Here is an 18,862-nt window from a genome sequence, read left to right as displayed (position 1 = left end):
CTGAATAATAGTTTTCCCTGTGACTTCGTTCGCGTGGAAGCAATAATTCACGTAGATTTTTGAACGGGAAAAAGGACTGTTATTGTTCATTAATATGTAGGCCTCCACTAATGTTAAAGTTACATTAAATATTACCTGAAAATAATATTTTTGTTTTTATTTTCAGGAGAAAGTACAAATAATTATGTGAAATCACTAACTCCAGAACATTCTACGTATAGCTCAGAATCAAAATAAAATTAGAAGAAACGTCGTAATTATATTTTGGAACTGTTAGATATACCACAATAAAATAAAGAACAAATATATACTGGGCTACTATATAAAATGTTTTTTGAATTCCAAATCAATAGTATAATGTTTTTTTATAAGTAATGTTCTACAGACAAACAAAAAAATTTCAAAGTCATATTTTGTTTCGGTTTGTAATTTGGTAAGAGGAGTAATATTTATTAAGTAATTACTCGAGAATAAACGATAGAAACTTACAATTTATGTATGTACCATGATTTTTACATAGCATAAAGCACGCCTTTAGGTTTCAATTCAGCTGTATAGTGTATCTTCATTTTTGTGTAAAGTGTACGTTTAAGGAACGATGCTGGTCTTTTGTAGCCAATCGAATAGCAGATATGTATTTGTACGACAGTTCAAATACCACTGCATGATAAACAAATTAACGACGAAAGACGCTTTGAAGACAGTTGTCAAGTGTTCTACAAAGCCACGACAAAGAACTGCATACTTATTAGCAGTTTGCTTCTTCGTCACGCCACACCACTTCATTTGAATAACAAGCACAGTAATCAAGCAATGAAACATTTCACGTGCGAGATTAGTCAAAGTTTTTAACCTGAAACCTCTTTTTTTAATTAAAACTTATTATGTGTGAAGTCGGTTGAAAACAACACACAAGTCATATATAAATACAACTTACGTTCTAAATTGTTTCCAAATGGTGGTATAAGCCTTTTCAGTTGGAGATAATCAATATACTTGTTTTTTGTTGTTTTTTTTTTCTTTTTGTGATTTATCTGCAGCCAAAGTTCCACGGGAGAATTTAGCTGCACTCAGTTAAGTGATAATGATAACCACACTGTTAGAAATTACAGTAAATTTACGGATTTTTCAACTAATAATTTAACTCAAATAAACTAAGAGTTCTACGTAATTTCAAATAACTGAATCTTCGGAGAAACAACGCTCTATTTAGACTTTCCCTTTGTATATTTCATTCTAAACAAATGTAAACACACAAGTGGACAAAGGAAGTGTGTTCTTGCTGTAGACTTAACCAGTTTCTTAATGTTTTGCTAACATAGCAACAATATTATCTGTTGTATTCATGTTCAAGGTAAGTGAACTCGTCCGTAAAATTACGAAGATTGCTGTAAATTGACGAATATTCCTGGATAATTTGTAACCAGCTTTCTCCATAAATTCAATGAGAAAATATTTAACAGAGCACTGACAACCACGCTGTTGATAATGACAGTGGCAGAATTGTAGTTAGATAACTGGCACTATTTTTTGAGAATTTTCAGAATTCAGGGACAAGTTTCATGGCACAGACGTTATACGAGAGAACTAAGACTAAGTGTTACTTGTACAGTCAGGTGAGTAAAATGTAAGCAAAACCTTTGCAGGTTTATCAAATGGAGAAATACATTTATTTGCCTCAACTCACGACTGTGCAAAACCATCCCAAATAAGGATGTCGTCTTTTCCTACTGTCTATTTGGAGTTTGATGGTTAAAAGCATTTCAATAGGATGTAGCCAACCCTTTAACTTGAGGTCAACATTTCGTCAACAATGATGTCCTTAAAGACAACTAAACTCAACAACACAGTTAAGGGGGCGTAATCTTTAAATATTTTGCTATTAATGTTCCTAGTTTTTGCACATGATGTTAATATATCTTATTTAATTGTTTATAAGTTGCTTTTTTCTAGCAAAAAAGTCCTTATTGAATGGTTTTTAAGAAATTAAAGGAAAATATTTATGTTAATCCTAGCACATACTGAAGGCATGAAATCATGCGGTATATCGTCTTGTGTTAACCGTTAGTTCGTAGATTTTGTCTTACAACTATTAGTATTATATCATTCATAAATCAATAAACATTATATTTTCCCCTAATTTGAATAACTAAGGTTTATACAGAATTGGGAATAAATCATTGTTATTTATTTATGAATTATGTACTAAAATCAGCTTTAAGACAAAGACTACGTACGAAAAATTATTTCAAAACGGTATATCACTTGGTTTCATGCTTTCAGTGCGTGTTAAGACTGACATAAAAAATTAGCCATTAAGTTCATAAAAACAATTAAATAAGGATTATTTTTCAATAGAAATAACCGTTTATAATCAAAAAAAAATATGTTAGTTTTTTTTTTAAAAAAAATCATGTGCAAAAACGATAAATATTAGAATAAAAATAATTTAGTAAACTAGCGCCTTAAAGGACACCGGGGTAGGAATTCCTCTCCCAGTATTTGCCTGAAGTGGTCACGGGAAACCATGGAGACCGGAAACCGGTTGTTGTGACCGGAATTTGAAACCGGGTCCCTTGGGATTCAAGTGCAGCACTGAGCCGTCGTGCTTCGTTGTATTAGATTTACATTTATGTTTTTTTTTATGGTTTTATGCATGAAAAAATGTATCTAATTACAGCGTTATAAAAAGAAAATCTACAAATAATGTTACGAAACTTATGAAAATACATTAATGTTCAGTTATGTTTGAACTAAAAGTAACATATTTTGATTTAATCATACTTTTTTTTTAACTTATCACAGAATTCTACAAAAAATAGAAACCGTAGGCCAAACCGAGTTTGCGGTACGCGAAGTCACGTTCCAGTAAACAAGCTGGAATATCTCATATGCAAGTATTACTAAAGTTGCGTCCCTTACACCCGTCGTTAAAAAATCCTTAGAAACTCGTACGAAGTACTTACACGCTAGCTGAAGCTTACCTATATGAGTCTACCATAGTACCAAAAATTAACATAAATAAATTATTCACAAATATAAGTTGTACTCTTGTGAGACTGTATCACGAATGCTCTTGGAAAAAGCTACTCAGAACAAACAAATGATCTTCATAACCGATTAAAATGACATAGTTTATCTAAGTGAAAAACATCACGGCACCCAACCGCGTTAAACTCTTCCTAGAATTAGAAATATTTTCTTGGCACTTGAATGTTAATGTCGGCGCAACAGGGCTACGTCTTCTTAGTATTGTTTCTCTAACAGAAACTTATGCCGAGACATGGTTTAAAAATACGTACTTTACAATATCTTACATTTTTAATGAGTCATGGATATGATTTTAAATCTTCAAGGTGTTAAAAGTTTTGAATCCACATCAAAACTGTTTCCAAGAAAATTGTTAACTTAACCGCGGTGAGTAACAGAACTGTAAGTACTTTACCAAAATTGATTTCATTGAGTTTACGGAGGAAAATAAAATAATAATTGTTTAATGAAAAATAAATTATTTTTTAGTTATTTGAATTACATCTTGATAAAGTTTTCTAACCACGAAACGTGATTTTTGCGAGTCAGAAATACGTTGGCGCCACTGCGGAAAATAGAAAACACTGCTTGATAACCATGGTGTTTGTTGACCGAGTGCCATTTCAGGGCGAGTTTAAACCGACACCGTCTCTAAACGAAGGGTTTTTGAAAAGGAGGGGGGGTGGAAATGGGAGAGAAAAGGGAGGGACGAACGTTACTCGCGATGCACAGGTTTCCATATTCCTTCGCGTCAAAATCCCCCCCGTCGCTCAGAAGCAACAAAAATACACGCAATCCCTTGATACGCCGCCTGCGCCTGACAGCGGACAAGGGTAGGCTCGGGAGAATTATGCACGCGTCTAACCATCGCTCGCGCGCGCGCGCGTGTGTGTGTGTGTGTGTGCGCGCGCGCGCAGCGTCGGACGATAAGCCTATTTCGCGTGGCGTCACGCGCCCCGTAATGTACGTGACGCGGCGGTAATTGCACTTGTCGGCGACACTGCTGGCACCTGTCGGCCGCAACCGGCAACACTGGACAAACAGCCACGAACCCCCCCCCCCCCACCAACCCCCTCCATTCCTCCTAAACAGGAAACCAACGCGCGGAAGGGGGACGAATAATTGCTCTGTAACGTGTCACTGCAGGCCGTAAGGGAGGGGTGTAGTAGCAGAAGGGGGGTAGCCGAACCCCCCAGGAGGTGTCGCCAGGGTTGAAGAGCGACGCGTTGGGGTTTCGGAGGGGGAGGGAGGAGGTACACAAATATTCCGCGGGACATATTTTCCAGGAACGCTTCACACTGTCTCCCTCTCTCTCTCTCTACTGGGCGGAGACCAACACCACCACGACATGGAGGTCAGTCAGTCGAAGGGGGTTGTAAGCCACCGGCGGTATTCCCGCGCACCGGGGGCCACTTCATGGTCTGTCACCTCCACACGCAGTCCGAATAACCTCCGGGCCTCTTCGTCCGCCAAACCCCCCTCCCCCCCACCAACACCACTAACCTGGTTGGTGGTGTTCCCTCAGGACTCGAGCCTTTGATCGAGGAAGCCCTCCGGCGCGCGTCTTTCAGCGGACTCGTCTCCGCCGACGATCCCAAGTAGTGTTCCATATCGCCATGATGGGTAGATAGCGCTACCATAGCTGGCTGGTTCGTTTGTAAATATTCATAGAGAGCGTTAAGACTTATAATTTAAATGAGATTTTCGATGTAAATTAATATATGAATTCAATAATAAATAGTAGTACAAACATAAATTAGTATTTAATATTATTGTTTCTTAAATATGTTTTTTTTTTACTGTATTGTGTTATGACTTGAATAAAAATTAAATTAACACAAGTAAAAATTGACTGTTTTTATAACGTAAAAAAAAAAACTTTCAGCGTTCCTGGTTGAGATTAATGCATGAAATTTTGCATCCCGCATGTAAGTGCCCGGGGTTTTCCCTGTGTCTATGCAGGTTTTACCTTGGCTCAAATTATCTAGTTTTGGTCAGGAGTTAAGAAGTGAGGGGATTTAGTCGTGGCGCCAATCACAGCAATGGCTGGCCAATGTCCCTCCTAGCAAATGATGCATGCGACCTCTCATGCATGGCTTAAACCCAGCATGATTAAAGCGTATAGGCTTCGGCCTGAGACGTACTTAGTCTCTCCATAACCCAGAATCCCTCCCAAACACACTTAGTTGTTAGGTTAGGAAAAAAATCGCGTTGTGAAACTGTGTTGAGCATACTGATAGCACATATGTACACTGCAACTTTTTTTTGTAAATGGAATAGAAATATTCATGTTAACTTGAAAATATTTGTGAATTTGTACATTTACACGAAAACAACTCTATCACTTCAAAATTGTCTTCGCAGTTATACTGGGTTCAGATTCTTACCCGGCCGTTTATGCTTTGTGTTGTTTCAGTACCTCCCATAGCTAAAGTTATTTGTAAACTTGTTTCTGAATAGCTTTCTAGTATTAGCTGCGCACATAATAAGCACAATAAAACAAAAAAGTACAATTTATTGTTGAATATTGGATTATCTTCTCTATAGTTTACAAAATTTCTTTGAATGAAACATCAATTAAAATATAAAATTATGCGCCAATTTACGTAAGAAATACTCAGTATTATAATCATAATCATAGTAATAGTCATGTGTTGTACAAAGTTTTAGTATTACAAGGACTAATTTGTAACATAACAGAATTGTTTTTCTGTGTATGCATATACGTGTGTATATATAGAATATACGGTATGAAACTGAATTTTATTGACGAACTTCGGCCACAGGTTCTTGGCGTCAAATTTTAGTTGAAAACGTATCTACGTGTTACGGTCTTAAATGCTTCCCAGGGCTGTTGTACACCTTTTAGGTTTGTGCTGAACATAAGATTTGTTGCAATATTTATATGTACAAAGTTTCACAACTGCCACAAAATGTCACTATTGTAAAATTATTCCAATAAAAAATTAAAGGCACAAAAGTCACAGAAATTAATTAGAAATAATGATAGCAGTGATAAATTGTACTTTGGTTCTACATTTTTTTTTAGTTATTTTTAAATTTATTTAAATGCCTAGTGTTCGATATAAAATAATTTACTTATATATTATTTGCAATAACACCGTAATTATCTCCATTAACAAAGGCGTATACCAGTTTTGGAATGCTCTTTAGAGCATAAGTCTTATAAATGTTTGCAATTTACTTATTTTTTCATAATGAACTTGCAGCCTCAGTTTTTCAATGGAAATGAGAGTCATCCTATGTATGATAATGCGTGTGTACACTATGTAAATCAAAAATAGAACAATTCCTAACTTTTATATATGTTACTTCTTGTTTGTTGTCATAAACCTTTGACATTATTGGTCATATATAGTTTTTTCTAGCGGCATTTTATCAGACGACAAAATCTTTATTTATATCGTAACGATACACACTACAAAAAAATTAAAATGTATTATATACACCCACGGAAATTACACTATACCATATTATATTATTTATTTAACACAATCTTCCGTTCTAGTTAGTAAATAAAAAATTTAATTTTACGAACAATACTCGATCTTGGACTGATTACAAGAGTTGCAATTTCATTTTAGATGAATGGTTTTCTTTCACTCTAAGAGTCTAAGGGTTCAACAATATTTGTGTAAATTATAGACCACGTTTTATAAAGTTAGCTCATCTCGAGTAATGAAGATGAATAACACAACTTTACATCATTACCTGCCAGGAGCTAAACACTGCAAAATTTTAGTTGCTTTGAAATAGATAAGCGCTAATTACACACTCCAGCATTCAGATTTAATATGTGCGTTTTAATAAACATTTGTTTGTGAGAGATACATATGTGTGTTTTCCACCACAATGATAAAACGAATAAGCATGTGTATGTATAATTTTTACTTACATGCCAAACAATAGAGCGAATTTAATCATGTGCATGGTTCACTGTATTCAATCTGTGTTAATGTGGTTTCAATTAACTCTGTGATGAAAAATATTGGGTTACGGAAACGCTCTGTATTATCGAGCAAACAAATTTCTACGATTCAAACTAAAGTTTAATTTCCAAATCAATGTTTTCTCGTAATTGTATGTAGTACTCTCTGTATTCGGAGTAAATTTATGATCAGAAATTACACCACTGCGCTGATAAAAATATCCAATAACATATGAATACCGTAAATTTGCTAAAATTGGTGTTGTTATTAATTAAAATGCCCATGGAATGATTGAAGTGGAATAAAACATATTTTTACAAACTTTGATTGAAATAAATTTAATGATTTTTATGTTTGCATGCATGTAAAAATAATATAACTGGTAAATACATATTTAATGAATGCATTCGTTCATAAATGTATAAATTAAATCCTCACGTTTCTTCTGATTTTAATAACTGATAGTCAATTTTTTTCTTGAGTTAAGAAATACTAGCTGAAATGAACGTTATGTAATATCAAAGATAAAACAGTTTTACGGAATATTGACCTTACAATTATGGTACATATTCTATGTGTTTAATTTATTCTAAATTAATGTAGGAGAAATTGCCCCATTATATAATGTTTTTAACTTCCATTACGTGTGTAGTAACTCTACCAAAAACATTTTTTACGGTGCAGTGTAAATGTAGTTCAGAGTCTTGAAATAAGTTTTGACTCTGGTCAGGTAGTATTACAATAGATAGCTGAACAGACTGTGTTTAAAAACATATTTTATCAAGGTTGAAGCCGTGAGTTTACTTTTCAGTTCGTTTGAGAGGGTGAGACAGAGTTTGAAAGAGAGTGGAAGTGCAGAGTGAGAGTGAATAGTCTCCTGCATTGGCATAATCCGTCGATAGCTCACCTACTCCACATACCGTATTTGTTTGTTTTTTTTGTTCTCTTGTCATTTTTGTTTTTATATATTCCTGTAAATATATCGCACCAGTTATTTTGCATTTTGTGTTTCGTCACTAATTTACCAGACAAATACATCCCCAACTTCAGCGACGTATAACAGCTTTGGGAAACACCTTAGACGAGAAGTCGTATAGGCTACTTGTTTCAACCTATTTTGCCGTGAGGAACTTGAGACCGAAGTTCGTTGGTCGAATTCAGACTCGTCCTGTATAATAATAACAACATCGTCGTCTTCTATTCACATGGCCTCTGCGTGTTTAGAAGTTTTTTTGGAACACATGGAAACGCAAGAAGTTGAAACGAAAGTTAACCGATGTTTGCGTTGCGTTTTTTGCGTCTAGCGTAGTTCATACACACAGTGTATACACACATAGTAATGAAATATATATAAATAAGAGTTTAAAAAAACTAAAAAACACGCTTTTATAGAAAATCTAACTAAAAAAATATAAAATAAATTTTAATAAATTTAATTTGAAAATAGTGTAAAATAAAAAATGTATTTTATTTAAAAAAACCGTGGGGTGCATGGTGTCACTAGTTATAATTATTTTACTTACAGATATGAGTAGAAGGATTATCAATTTGATAATATCTTAAAAAGCACCCCGCCCTTTTTTTTAAAATAAAATACATTTTTTTTTATTTTACACTATTTTAAAATTAAATTTATTAAAATTTATTTTATATTTTTTTAGTTGGATTTTCTATAAAAGCGTGTTTTTTTTAGTTTTTTTAAACTCTTATTTATTTCATACTTTTTAGTTTTGTTTATTTATAAAAGCGTGTTTTTTAATTTTTTTAACTGTTATTTGTTCTAATCTACTATTAATCCCGTGATAACTATAAGTAACTGTAATTATTTTACAAATTATTAATGTGTACAGCTGTATTGATAGTCAAATCTCGATTTTAGAAGCCATTTAAAATTTTCAACGATATCAATATATACAGTGAGACTTAATGGTATAAGGTTATTGACGAACAAGTGATATCGACCAGTCTTACATACTGTACGAAATTAATGCTGTGAAGCAGGAAAGGATGGGAGTTACGGATTAATTATTACGTGAAGCGTTCCACATTTACGTAACAGGAATTTTGGGAAGGATAAGGATTGAGAAAGGATGAGGAAAGGACCTGCTCAATGAGAGTGTATACAATATGTGAGAAAAATTCGGATAGACCAGACTGGGATTTGAACCCAGAGCCTTCCGATGACATGTCGGCTGCTCTACCATCGGGCGCTCGATGTACGATAAATATGATACAAAGCGCCCCACGCTTTTTTCACAATAATACTAGTATTTTTCATTCATTATTGTTTTAAGCTTATTTTAAAAATTATTTCCTCAATTTCTTCCAGGTAAAAATCCTTAAACTGTAAGTTTTGCTCTCTATCCAAATATGTTTTTGATATATCATCTGTCAAACTTATCCATATTTTCCGTGTTTGATGTATTTTATTTAATGAGTTACTGACCTTGGCATAGTTTGGAGTATTTGTTACTGCTTGGTGTAGATTTGCAGGTTGGTGTTCGAGTGGAATTTCAAAAATCTGCCTATCAGGTGTAGCTATTGAGGTTATGCATATGGTGTTTGATTTCCCATCTGCTGTTGGTTTCACAGCAAAATCAAACTTCAATTTTTCCATGTTTCGTGAAATATTTGCAGAAAATGTTGTTTTATAATAATGTTTCACTCTTGGTTAATTGGTAAAATGAAACAAAGACGTAATTGTGTTTCTCTATTTAACGAAAGAAACAACATTTAAAGCCCTTATTTCAGGTTTTTTTTCTTCATATGTTTACAAATATAGATAATATTCTCTTCAAGAAAGTATATTGTTCACAATAATCATAACCCACTCTCACTTTTCATTTAATTAAATGTCACAATATTTAGTAGGCTTTGTTTATATCGCGCCAAAGACAAACTGAAAGAAAAGAGTTCGCACATGAGCGAAATTGTTTTCTTTACAAATACGTCTTTGCTTCATTTTACCAATTATATAAATTTACAAAAATCTTACTTTGCAAATTGATTAATGGGATAATCTTATCAAATTAGTGTATTGTCATCGTTCCTCGATAAATCTACAAAGTTTGAATGAAATCTGGCCGTTTAAAGTGGTTCAAAATCGCACCCAAAGGAGTCGGTTACAAACATACAAACAAACATACAGGTGAAGCTAATATAAAGCGTGTAAAAAAATGTCGCGTACGTGTTCCGAATTATGATCACTTTAATGAAATGAATGAAATGGTACAGATCGCAACTAGAGGTTGACACATGAATTGTGATCTGACAAATGCAGTAAATGTTGTCGTGGTGAATCCAAAGGAATGGTACCTTCACAGATTTTGCGTGTGAGACTGAACCTAGGGCTAGGCCCACCCGGGCACACATACGGTGTGCGGAGCTTCAGAAGGAACCACGCGATTTGAAAACTGCCGCGGGGACTGCTAACGAAAAACATTTAAAAACCACTCAACGGTTTTTCGAGTAACTCCGTTGCCGTATTTCGTTTTTGAAACTGTATTTTTAGTACAGTGAAAAATGGGCTGAAACGACGGGTTTTTCAGAGTAATTTTTAGTCAGGAAACGCCAGGTACGTATTCTTGAGAAACATTATAGGAACCTGCAGTACACCTTCATCTCCATTTATCCGCCAAATAATGTTATGGCTAGAGACCCAGAAAATTCGTGGGTTCATTTCGTGTTATGCTAAAATTCAAATAATTATACCTTAGTGTTGCTTCTGTCGTTGGTTCACTGTTAATCTGGAGGACTGAGGGCCAATTAGAGACCCTCACTCATAGAAGTGTCGATTCACAGGCCACCCAGTCGAGACGACTCACAAGTCAGCAGCCAATGAACAGTTAGCATTTGCCCGAGTGTGTAGAGGATATTGGAGTCTATCCTGGAGGTCATTGAACCCGCGAATTTTCCGGGTCTCTAGTTATGGCTACTGATTGTGTGTCATAGTTGCGCTATGCACGACGATAAGACTGCGCGCCAGTCCAGAGAAGAGACATCACCAGAAGCACCAGCGAGCGTCGCGCTTATCATCCCGCCTCCCTGACACAGGTACACGCCCTGACTAAGCATCGTCGACGTCGACAGCGAGGTCCCTAGGGAAGGTTACGCGCGACACGGGTCAGGGATGAAGAAATGGTGGTGGGACACGGCTTATTTTTCTAACACGCCTTTTTTTTTTTTTTTTTAGCATTAACTTGGCGTGATCTCGGGAGACCACGGGAAACCTAACTCGGGATGTCTGTAGCAGAGAATTTCGAGCCCGGGTTACTCGGAGCATGAGTCCAGTGCTCGTTGCGCGAGATGACACCCCCTCGGCCCAGGGGCTTCAGCCGGGTGCACAGTTGAAGGAAAAAAAATAACAGCAACAGTAACAGTGGACCGTGCGCACAAGAATTGACCGCCATGTTTTCGAAACTGCTGTTTGGCAATAACGCAATGAACGGTCGTGTGCGTGGGAGACAGGTCGTGACCTTATGATGGAAATGAATATATATATATGTTGTTTTTTTTTGTTTCCGGAACATGGCACAACAACCAATTAGAGTCGAGTAGGAAACCATTTTGGCCGAGACTAGAGAACTGTTTGTATTTTTCAATAATATTGTGGCATGAAACTGTCGACTTTTTTTACAATGCTCAGATGTAATACCTGCTTCCAAAATTATTTAATGCTATTACTTATAAGTGACTAGGGAAAATTTTAAATTAAAAAATTATATGTCGTGATTATAAAGGTTAATTAAAATTTTTATATAAACCCTTATTTATATGTTGAGAAACTGTGCTCACAAATTGCTGGTCTGATGTCAAGGGATGATCATTTAAAAGTTTATATAGTTAATAACACTGCCAACAGATATCGGATACATCGAAAAATTTTATTGGTTGAAATTAACAGTAATAGTTCAATTGCGAACCGATTTCGCACAAGTCGTGCCTGCTATGCACTCACGTTTTTTTTTTTAATTGGCAGGCAACCCAGCCCTAGGCCAGGTAATGCAAGAACGCAAGAAACGCAAGGTGCAATAAAGTTTCAACAACGACGTTTCCAAATCCCCGTTTATGAACTACGCAAGACGCAAAAACGGAACGCAAACATTGGTTAACTTTCAACTAAGGATAGTCAACCAAATCCTCTAATCATCAAATACCATCACATCCTTAGAATTCGAAGGATTTGGTATTCGAAGAAAAGGTTCGACGAAAGATATTAGAGTAAATAATGTAAATTAAAAAAAAAAATTCAAAACTGATAAGCTCTGTAGTTTACTAGCTCAATTTTTTCCTTCATACCTGTCCTGTTACCAGTCATCAAAATAGTGTAATTTTAACATGTAATTATGTAAATTGATATTGATATATATTGATATTGGAAACTTAGTTTGTGAAACAAACATTTAAAGATTCGTTATCGAGGGGTATATATGAGATACTCTTTGGGATGCAAATTCGAGATTGGAATTCGAGAGATTGGGGATTCGACCCAACACTTCTTTCAACTTATTGCGTTTCCATGTGTTCCGAAAACTTTTAAAAGCACAGGGGCTGTGTGATTTGAAGGCAACGATATTGTTTTTATTATACTAAATGAGTCTGAATTCTACCTACAAACTACGGCTGCATGGTCATCGCGGCAAAATAAGTTGAAAACATTTGAACGTCTTATCATCTAAGGGTGTTTCCCAAAGCCGGTATACGTCGTTGAAGTTAGGGCTGAACAACAATTTTACTGTAAATTATAGAGAAAGTAATTAAGATATAACACTGAGCATCCGAAATATGTTTCAATGAAGTCTGTCCATAAAAGAATTTCCTAGTTAAAATTAAATTTTATATTATCAACTGTAAGTGTTGTAGATTTTGGGTTCAAGATCACAACTAAAGAGTAACGCAAACAGTTTTAGACAAGCGCATGCGCGAATACTGCTCTGTGGTTTTCTCGCTTGCAGCTTTGCGTAAAGCGTTTTGTGTTCTGCGATTTGCCCTCCCCATTGGAATATCTTTGAACGAGAGAGGTTGAACGTCAAAGTTCTTGACCGTTGGATTGATCGTAACGGTCGAGACGACAGAGCTCTTTTTCGCTGGTCTCCACGTACACCTGACATAATGACATGGCATTTTTTTTTCCTTTGGGAATTTATAAAAGATAGTGTCTTCATTCCGCCCCTACCAAATGATCTGCCAGATTTGAGGAACAGAATTGAAGAGACTATTGCTTCAATTATTCCGGACGTGTTAACCAAAGTGGGGGAAGAATTTGACTTTAGGTTGGATATGTGCCGTGTAACTATGGGTGCGCATATTGATCATTTGTAAGAAAAACTAGGTTAGTATAATTTCAATTTGATTTATGAATTTTTGTGAATAGGTTTAATAAAACTGCTATAATAATTAAATAATAAATTATATGCATTCAGTATCTTACAGTTAAACCAGTAGAAATATAAAAAAAATGGGTGCGTGTACGCGCGTGAGAAGTTATACTTCTTTGGCATCATTAAGTAAATAGTTTTTAATTGCATGCAAATAATTAATTACAATAAAATAATAAAAGGGCTGGAAAAAGATAGTCAACAGTCAATAAAGTTCAGTTTAAATTTGAAAAATTAAATAAATAAATTTTAGAGAATAATAAATATATACGACATAATTTGTACTAAATATTATAATATTCTTAATTTTAAATATGTATTATTGATTATTTAATACTTTAAAGGAAAATAAATAAATTTCATAATAAATTCTAAAATTTAATTTAAGTGTATTTATTTTTTAAATATTTATTATTTTATTAATTTAATATTCACTTTTCATTGTTATCAAAAAAGTTTTCATTAAATTTGTTCATATATTTTTATAAATATTGATTATTTATTTAATTTAATAATAAATACAAAAAATTAATACTTTAATTTAATGTTAGATTTTATTTTTAATCACAATTTTTTTATTAAATGTTTTATTAAATTTATTTCTTTATTTTGTAAATATTAAATAACTAATAATAAATATTTAACATTAATAAATTAATAATATTAAGTATTAATTATATAAAATAGTAATATTTTATTTTATATCAGTAAATAATACATACGGATAGTTAACCTCAATTATATTGGAGCACTTGAAAAAGTATATAAGCACTTTTTTTTACTAATATTTACGAATAGTAAATAATATTAATAAAAATATTCAATTTAAATCACTACTGAATATAACTTATTAGCACATTTATAATTCGCACTTGTATGAAACTAAAACACGTGTTGTGAATGTAGAAACTAGAAACATGTGGATAGTATATTATTAATATGAAAACAGTGATCAGAGGCGACAAGCGTGCCAACATGCGCGACAAATAGAGGTTCTATTTCTATTTTGTTGGTAGCTTTTTTTCGAGACTTAATGAGCTGTTTAACGGGCAGCTTCAACCTGTTAATTTTGTGTTACAGTGATGCGCGCGCATCTTAAAATTTCACTCTCATCATTTTTTTCATAACCGGCCTAAAGAATTATAACTTCAATAATATATGAAAAAAATTCTAATATAATTCAAAATAGGATATTATTTTATGATCATTTAATATGTTCAGTGTTCAGAATACTTTTTTTCTTGCACAGTGAAATAATAGAAGAAAAATATTTGTTAAACGGCCTAGTGCTGAATTTTGATCGCGTTTAAATAAACAAACAAACAGAGTGTGATGGCAAAAGTAAAAACACCTCTTACGCGGTATTTTCGGGAGGGGTGCATGTTGATATCCTTCCCACCTGGTTGCTAGGCTTGGCTTCTCGGTCCCTTGTCTTGGAGATGCGCCGTTTTTGCCTCGACCTTCGCTTCTAATTCCCCTGGCCAGACCTCCCCCCTACCCCTTCACCCGGGGGGTTCAGTCACGCGCCACCTAGTCGCTCCAGAAACCACCCGCCGAGGCCAGCTAAATACAGATCACCGAGTTGCAGCCAGGGACACCGACGTTTAACTCGGTTACCCTACCTCCCCTCCCCTCTCCCCCTCCCTCTTTCCACCGTGAATTATACACGCCGGGTCCTGCTCCCTGCGAGGCAACTTCTCCCGAGTCGAGCTGCGTGTGGATGGCAGCGGGGGGGGGGGGGGGGAGGGGGGGTGACGTCACGTCACGAGGCCGGGACCCCCAGGGACTCCGTGGACCCCCTTGTGCTCGAAACAACAGCCGCGGTCTGCCCTTAACTCGCGAATAAACACCCCTGCATTTTCAAATCATCGTCGGTACGAAATAAGTGTGCAAGTTTTAAGAAGAGTCTTCTCAGTACTCGCAAGAGATGTGCGACATCTAACATTTGTTCTCATGTTCGCGAATACACTTATAAATAATATGAAACTCGGATACGTTGAAATATTTTAAATAATGCTGAGCGTGATAAATATTTACGAAAAAAAAAAAAAAAGTTTCCAACTACATTTATTGCACCAAACTATACGTAGTATCCGTACCCGCCGCTAGAATACGCTGCCGGAGCGTTTAGTCGACTATTGAATCATTAGATTAGCAGACCGGAATTTTGTACTATATAATGAAACGGCTCCGTTAAAAGCGAGATAAAGACTTCAAAAATTACTAAACCTCGGCTTGAGGCCTGATCTACAAACAGGAATTTTATTAAAATACTACCCATCTTGTTATAATTCACTAAACAGTAAATGCTTTAAAGTTTCCCTTTGGCTTTGAGAACTTTGGTTCCCACCATCCATCATAGATGGTAGCACCGTGATTGTTACACATGTACGTCCCTTGTCTTCCGTCGTATTCACGAAAGTACTCCAACCAAATGCCGTATACCCAGAGCTAAGATGTTACACATAAATAAAAAGAATCCCTTTCGACACAGCCTACAGGCGAAGGTAGATTTCAAAGTAACTTTTTGTAATCTAAATATGTTGGAAACTTCTATAAATTTCTGGAACGTTTTAAGAACTTAGTGTACATAACATATTTAGGTTTTATGATATTACAAAATGATCGATTAAATGTATTCTTATTTTCATGCAGCGGAAATATTATTAATATTTTTAATTCAATTTATACAGCTTTGAATTGTTTAAAACGCAACATTTAATAGCTTAGAACTAATTTCATATTATATGCCAACAAGGTAATTATTTAACTTGGTGGTATATTCCATCCCTTGTACTAATTACGTAGAGGTATAAAAATTTGCTTTTCACCAAAGGTTTAAGATAACATAAAGATGGTTTAAAATGATGGTTTAAAATAAATTAAAACAAATTTGATAGTAGTATAACATAGCCGGTCCGGAAACAGGCCTCAGGCGGTGGATTGAGATTGTCGGTCCGCCATCTTGGATTTGTGACGTCACGGCGGCAAAAATTCCTCAAAATTCCTCAAAAATGACTCAAAATGACTCAAAATTTCCCGTTTTAAGAAAAAATTTCCCGTTTTCGAGGGAAAAATTCCCGTTTCGAGGGAAAATTTCCCGTTTTATTCCTTAAAAATCCCAACGGCTAGAAATGTCCTGATAGAGGCTTAAGCATCCTTAACTCAAGCCTCAGTTAAGCCTCTATCAGGATGTGACCTTGACCTTTGACCTTGACCCCGACGGCCATCTTGGATCCACCATCTTGGATGACGTCATTTCGTTTTCTCGAACATTCCGGCATTGTGTTATCCGCCATTTTGAATTATGATGTCATCGTTGCAATTTCCGTTACGGCCGCCATCTTTAAATTTATTATCCGATTTTAATGAAAAAATATTTTAAAATTATAAAAAAATTAAATAAAAAAAATTTTTAATAACATATTTAAAAAACAAACATTTACAACACGGAGCTCGGAGTCCTCGGTTCGAACCCGACGAGTGCAAAAATAATAAAAATGGCGACCGATCCTTCCCTCGTGGTGGACGCAGGCATACTGACTCCCTCCACTTTTTTTTTCAAAGCATATATATCGTCAGGTAGTATGACGTCATGTCCGCCATCTTGCCCTCGTCTGCTGGAAGCCATCATCAGTGTATCGTCGGCGAGAGTGCGCTGACGCCATGTTAGTTTAATTCTTATCCGCTAGAGTGCAGTAATCATTTATTATTGCTGTGACACCCGCCATCTTGTCATTTGGCCGCCATCTTGAAAATCCGTAATTATTTAGCTAGAAATTCGGGAAAAATTCCAAAATTCATTAAATAAATTTGTAATCTATATACTGATTGATTAGGTCGACTAAGGTCCTTGGTACGATCTAGGACGATGCAAAAAAATTAAATATAACATCAATTTAACATAATAGTAACAGGTTCGAGGAATGAAACACCACAAGTTCTTTTACAAACATAATATTTATTACATAATTTCTATTCTACTACAGGATCATTTGCGAAAGCCAGCAATCTTATAATCATTTAGTTCCGCAGCGGTGTGAAATGACTAATTCTTAGCACCAATCGGTTTATACTAGACAGAGTCCAGCCAGAACCTTTACAGACATAGTCAACTTCTTCTTGACAGAGTTTCTGGATACCGTTTTTAACAGTTTGCTTCACATCGTTAGAACTGTAAATTACTGCAGCCGATGTCTTGAATGCACACTTCTTCACTTTGTCATCAAACGGATATGGCTTTCCATATATACAGTCCAACCACAAGTTATATTTCAAAGGTCCGTTTGTTGCTACATCATCAGTAAGCTGATTGATTATGTCCTCTCTGATATCATCAAGAAAATTACAAATGTCTTTCGACTCACCTAACGTATTTAAATAATAGTAGTCCTTCAATGTTCCACGAAATGCAGACTGCGCTAAGTAGAAGCCATTATCGTTCACTTGTAATGCGCCGAACACAGTCTTAGGTTTATTTTCCTGTTCAGACGTCATACCAATCGGTTGCTGCACATCGGTTTTCTTGCTTGTACGCTCACGAGCCTTCAACCTAAACCGAGGAGTCGAAATTTCTGCAGGTAGTTCAGCAGTAGGCACACGGACTTCACCTTTACAGTTTTTCGCATGCCATCGCAAATTATCAATTCGAGTAAACCATTCATGACACTCATCACATCGAAACTTCATGCGATATGGATTCTTCGTGCATTTGCTCCGCTCATGTCTTCGTGCATCATGAGCAAATGCGAACGACGTATCACAGTAGCTGCAAGGATACCGTGGTGATGAAGACGAACCTTTCAGACCCGATCCAGATACTGACGTTGCCGCATTTACACCATCTCCAGGCATACTCTTATGAACATCAATGCATCGTTGTTGCGCTGAAACCTTTACTTTCTACCGAACAGAAGGACCTTTGCATGCCTTCATGTGCGTTTTCATATTATCTTTTCCGGCAAACTGCTTATGACATTTCTCACAATCAAACATTTTACGATATAGGTTCTTGGCACATTCTCTATTCCCATGTCGTCGAGCATTGCTGTTGTTTGAGAAAATCTTGTCGCAGTAACAGCACCGATGTTCGTTAGTTGTTGTCGATTCGGCATCCATTGAAGTCTCCATTGATGACGAACCAGCGTTCGTCGAGTTTCCCTGTGCAGCCAGCACTAGTAGCATTAAAGTCTCTTCTGCTGGCGGAACCACGTCTGTTGAAGTCTCCTCCAGTGTTGACATCGACGTTGCCAACGGAATCTGCTCCACCATCGTCGACGCTGACGTCATGGTTCCCGCAGTCGATGGTACAACCTCCATCGAGTTCGTCGTTAAAGTCGGTAAAGATGCCATCGAGTTCGCAAGAACAGGTAATTACGTGATTAATGCACCAGATGAAACAAACTAGGTGATCCTTACACCGACGACGTCAGTAACAAACTGAGCGTCCTGTTGTCTAGGACTCGCTTATATACATGCACCGTATGGAATAATACGCTAGTCAAA

The sequence above is a fragment of the Bacillus rossius genome, chromosome 5 (genome assembly GCF_032445375.1).
Source record: "Bacillus rossius redtenbacheri isolate Brsri chromosome 5, Brsri_v3, whole genome shotgun sequence".
Taxonomy (NCBI): Eukaryota; Metazoa; Arthropoda; class Insecta; order Phasmatodea; family Bacillidae; genus Bacillus; species Bacillus rossius.
This window is presented reverse-complemented; position numbering follows the sequence as displayed.